At 41.7% G+C, this 6000-nt stretch overlaps 1 pseudogene; it reads right to left on the bottom strand.

The window, feature by feature from the left end:
• LOC117523806 overlaps positions 1-5609 on the bottom strand; it is a 48019-nt pseudogene extending 42410 nt beyond the window's left edge.
• Between the last annotated feature and the right edge of the window lie 391 nt (positions 5610-6000).

Genomic DNA, 6000 nt, shown 5'->3' on the forward strand with positions numbered 1-6000 from the left:
AAAGTAGAGAGGGTGTCTGTCTCCCTGATCTGAATTGGGAGCTGGTTCCACAGGAGAGGAGCCTGAAAGCTGAAGGCTCTGCCTCCCATTCTACTCTTACAAACCCTAGGAACTACAAGTAAGCCTGCAGTCTGAGAGCGAAGCGCTCTATTGGGGTGATATGGTACTACGAGGTCCCTAAGATAAGATGGGACCTGATTATTCAAAACCTTATAAGTAAGAAGAAGAATTTAAATTCTATTCTAGAATTAACAGGAAGCCAATGAAGAGAGGCCAATATGGGTGAGATATGCTCTCTCCTTCTAGTCCCCGTCAGCACTCTAGCTGCAGCATTTTGAATTAACTGAAGGCTTTTTAGGGAACTTTTAGGACAACCTGATAATAATGAATTACAATAGTCCAGCCTAGAGGAAATAAATGCATGAATTAGTTTTTCAGCATCACTCTGAGACAAGACCTTTCTGATTTTAGAGATATTGCGTAAATGCAAAAAAGCAGTCCTACATATTTGTTTAATATGCGCTTTGAATGACATATCCTGATCAAAAATGACTCCAAGATTTCTCACAGTATTACTAGAGGTCAGGGTAATGCCATCCAGAGTAAGGATCTGGTTAGACACCATGTTTCTAAGATTTGTGGGGCCAAGTACAATAACTTCAGTTTTATCTGAGTTTAAAAGCAGGAAATTAGAGGTCATCCATGTCTTTATGTCTGTAAGACAATCCTGCAGTTTAGCTAATTGGTGTCTGTCGTCTGGCTTCATGGATAGATAAAGGTGGGTATCATCTGCGTAACAATGAAAATTTAAGCAATACCGTCTAATAATACTGCCTAAGGGAAGCATATATAAAGTGAATAAAATTGGTCCTAGCACAGAACCTTGTGGAACTCCATAATTAACTTTAGTCTGTGAAGAAGATTCCCCATTTACATGAACAAATTGTAATCTATTAGACAAATATGATTCAAACCACCGCAGCGCAGTGCCTTTAATACCTATGGCATGCTCTAATCTCTGTAATAAAATTTTATGGTCAACAGTATCAAAAGCAGCACTGAGGTCTAACAGAACAAGCACAGAGATGAGTCCACTGTCCGAGGCCATAAGAAGATCATTTGTAACCTTCACTAATGCTGTTTCTGTACTATGATGAATTCTAAAACCTGACTGAAACTCTTCAAATAGACCATTCCTCTGCAGATGATCAGTTAGCTGTTTTACAACTACCCTTTCAAGAATTTTTGAGAGAAAAGGAAGGTTGGAGATTGGCCTATAATTAGCTAAGATAGCTGGGTCAAGTGATGGCTTTTTAAGTAATGGTTTAATTACTGCCACCTTAAAAGCCTGTGGTACATAGCCAACTAACAAAGATAGATTGATCATATTTAAGATCGAAGCATTAATTAATGGTAGGGCTTCCTTGAGCAGCCTGGTAGGAATGGGGTCTAATAAACATGTTGATGGTTTGGATGAAGTAACTAATGAAAATAACTCAGACAGAACAATCGGAGAGAAAGAGTCTAACCAAATACCGGCATCACTGAAAGCAGCCAAAGATAACGATACGTCTTTGGGATGGTTATGAGTAATTTTTTCTCTAATAGTTAAAATTTTGTTAGCAAAGAAAGTCATGAACTTTCTTTGCTAATTGGGGTCGCTTCTGATGTTTTACAGATGCTGTAAAGGGCCATCCTGGTAAAGAAAGTGCTGAGCCATAAGTTAAGACTCAATTTACCAGTTGCTTTCCACTCATATCCTCACTCCATACATTGGGTAAAAAAAAAAAAAAGAATAAGGCTGAAGATACAGTAAAAGCTGTGAAAATGAGATTCTTTCTTTGGGTATCTGGGTTTACACTTTGGGACAGGTGAGAAGCTCAACTACCCTGTAGAGACTCAGAGTAGAAGCACTGCTTCTTCGTATCAAAAGGAGACAGCTGAGGTGGTTTGGACATTGAGGGAGGTCTTCAAGGTGTATCCAACTGGGAGGAAGCCTCAGTGAATACCCAAGACAGGCTGGAGGGAATATATTTTCCAGATGGCTTGGGAATCCCTCTTGATCACCCTGGAAGAGTTAGAGGACTTTGTGAGGATAGGGAAGTGTGAGGTTTACAAATTTTGTGCCCATTATTGCACTGGATATCATTAAAACTGAGAGTGCCCCTCTGGCTGTTTCTGCAATGTCAAATATTCTGACTTCTATCTTCAGCCCATGTGGAACTTCAAATCCCCAAACCTATTTTAAGACATCTTACATTTATTACTGTGGAACCATCCCTGAATCCAAACAATCAAAATACAAACTCTAGTGATGTCCTTACTTTGGGTTTCATTAAAATAAGGTCACTGTCCTCAAAATCACTGATAAATTATCTAATTATGGAACACCACCTAGATATGATTGTTTTCTGTGAAACCTGGCTGAAACCTACCATTATCCTCCCCTTAAAGAAAAAGAAAACCCACTGATTAAAATACAGCTGGGAAGATAGACTGTGTTATGAACAAATGATTGATGCATATTAATGAAAATAAGGAGCTCTTACAACTGAAATATCTGCCTTGAAAGTTGGGATTTAAGTAGAATTTGATGATTAAATAAATGTCGCCATTGACACAATTTTAACCAATCAGAAGAAAAACTCAAGATCGCTTGTGGCACAAAAAGCCACAGATGGCAAACACAGACTGATGTAAAATTCCTCTCTACCTCTCTCCCTCACTGTCTCTCTCCTCTCTTGCTTTCTCTGTTTCTCTCTCTTTCGCGTTCTCTCTCTCCCTCCCTCCCTCTTCCCCCCTTCCTCTCTCTCTCTCCTGCTCTCTCTCCCTCACGCTCTCTCACTCCCTCTCTTTCTCTCTCTCTCCCCCTCACTCTCCGTTTTCCAGCTGAGCAAACACAAAGCCTTTCAACTGTAAAATAAACTAAATTTCTAAATGTTTCATGAGTGGCACTCACTCTGGATAAACACTGAAGACTTTTGGTAGTTTTCCCATTCAGCAAGGGAAAACTGTTCCGCTGTCCTCTCTAGCTGTGCTTGGAGCTGCTGTGAAAGCGTTTCACATCTCAGCCTTGGGACAAAAAACCTGATAATTTTCAGTAATAATTCAGTTAATTTTTGAACAGACCATTTGAACCCGAGAGCTGGGCAGAAATTTGCCGTTACTGGTAGATTAAAACTCGTCTCTGGTGCCATGCACGGAAGAAACAGCTCACTTTCAGTGCAGAAACTTCCCACTTCCCATCCCCTCCTCCTGTTCAGCATTAAACAGAGTAGACAGCAGACAGCACGACAGACATGGTTTCTCTCCAGTATCAGAAAATTCCACAGGTTGGATTGGGAAATTCCACAAATTACATCGGTATTGGAACCCAATACCAATCTGGGATCCGGAATGTTGATTGGCGTTCATGTACTTTCTGTTATGTGTCGGACGCAGGCGGAGGACCGACCAGCGTTTGAAGTAAGACCCAGTATAAAATAAGCAGAGCACGGTACAAAGGATAACAGAATTTAATAACATAACAGTGATGTGCTAAATTACAAACAAATGAGTGCGCGGTCTGGCGAGGAGGAATTACGGTGCGCTCCCAGCAGCACAAACGGTCCGGAGCCAGAAACAGTTCGGACCCAAGGACCCGCCGACACCCCCCAGGTGGCCGCGACAAACCGAGTCTGTGAAAGAAGAAACCATCATGTGAGTCCACACTCCACACACAGAGACACCTTTGTTTATGTACAAAGGTGTACATAAACAGCAAACACTTCCTGGCTTAATCACTAATCAGCTTCCCACCCTGCAGGCATGGAACACCCAGTTCACATTATCCACTGCAGTGGAAGCTGATTAAACGACTAACATAACAGCTCAATATAATAAGGTGTGAGGGACACCACATTTACTGACTGTACTAATGTTAGTCACAAAACCTACTGTACCTCAGGAAGTGTGCTGACGAGCGTGAGACCTCACCCCCTCCTCTTTCACAGACCATGGCATCAAAACCTGGTACGGTCTCTGCATCCATGATGATGAGATGGCTCTCGAGACGACGATCTCACCCGTCTGGTCACAAGGTTGAGTCTCTGGCAAATACACACTGTGTACTCCAGACTTAAATGCCACCATGCCCCAATCCATGTAGATGCACCACAGCTGTGAGTCCTGACGAGCTGCACATGACCAGCCTCAGGTGATCAGGGTGAGGTCCTAATAACTCAGCCACACAGCCACTCAGTCCTGAACGCAAGCCACCTGGAAGGAAAAACAAAAGACAGAACAGAAGACAGAAACAAAAGGCAGCCAGGCACCCCCAGCCATACATCACTTTCCCCTTCTATACTGCAGGGCGACACTGGTGGAGTGTTGAACCTCTGTGTCCATGTGACGTCACACATCGCTGTTATAGCAGCTGGCTTTTCCTTTAAATGAAGCCTACCCACCAGCATACACATTTAGTCACGTTCCTCGTGATACAAAACACAGCGGAGGGGTTGCTTTTATTCATACATCTGGGTTAAGCGTACTGGCTCTTGAGGGTCTAAAATATAACTCCTTTGAACATTTGATTCTCTGACCTGCTCAGGATGCCACATGTAGCCAAGGTCAGGTGAATAAAATTGAAACAATGTTACAACTGTATACAGGCCCCTAGGCCCATTTTCTGAACTCTTACATGAATTTGGTGAGATTATCTCTAATTTGGCAACCCATGCTGATAACATTCTGATTGTTGGTGCTGTCAGATGGTAAGATCAAGTAATAATAATAATAATAATAATAATAATAATACCTATAATAATAAGCCGATTGGCCATTCTTCAATGTTGCCCTTAATGTTCCACCACCTTTCCAATCTTCCTAATATTTTAAGGCTCATAGCATATTGGCAGATCAGCCAACAGAACCCAGGCCCTGGAATTGTCAAACATCCTGATGAGAGAGATCGGCATGATACATAACTGTTCAAAGTAGCTGGTCCAGTGGCATAGTACAGTGTAGTAATCTGTAAGGACTAGAAATAAAGTGAATGAATATATGCCCATCAAAACTCCATTTTATGAACACTTACCCAAAACAAAGGACATGCTGTTTGTAGCCAATATTGTGAGTGCCCAGGTTAGTCCCATAGATGGGGTGTACACCATTTCGGAAATGCCAACAAGAAAGGCCCCTCCAACCCATGTAGCTGTTGAATGATTTAAAACAAGAAGAAGAAGAAGCAAAAAGTGCTTTAATACAGGGATAAAATTTACTCCCAAGCATCAAATTTGGGTTTATTATTATTTCTTTTTATTGCATTTTCAAACTGAGAAAAATAGAGAAAAGGATGACTGTTCTCTGTGACACAGTAGTGCTAAAATAAATATGTGTATGTAGAGAATGGATTAAGGCTCCCTACACACATAGCATGAATGAGGCAGAAAGGCGCATAAGGAGGAGTCAAACAACAGTCATGCAAATTTGAACTGCACTGAAACGCCTCGTACAGCAGTCACACGGCAGTCAGGACATCCATTCCATCACAGCACATGCACACCACAATCGCATCATGCTCGCATTGGAAACCTAATCGAACAGGGGTCGAGATGCAGTCATACCGCCATTCCACTGAAGTCGCAACATTTGTACTCCAAGTCTGGACACAAGTCAGACCATTTGGACTGCAGTTGAGTGTCGGTACGAAATGTTCATCCATGTCAAACCCTGGATGAATATCCCAATCAAGCCAGACTTCACACTACCAGCCGAAATATCATGACAGACAAGCGAATGACTTCCGCTCCTGTACCGCTCCCATTTTTTTCCTTCTTCCATTTTTTTTTTTGGCAATACACTGAATTTGATTTGATCTTCTCCCCATTCTTTTTTAGAATACTTTGTGTTCTGCAGTTTTATTTCAGAAGATATCACAACAGGAACAGTTCATCTGTGGTAATACAGGGAGGCACTTATTGCCTTAATCCAAAAAAAACTTCACTAAAAGACACAAAACAT

This window comes from Thalassophryne amazonica, chromosome 13, assembly GCF_902500255.1.
Source record: "Thalassophryne amazonica chromosome 13, fThaAma1.1, whole genome shotgun sequence".
Lineage (NCBI taxonomy): Eukaryota > Metazoa > Chordata > Actinopteri > Batrachoidiformes > Batrachoididae > Thalassophryne > Thalassophryne amazonica.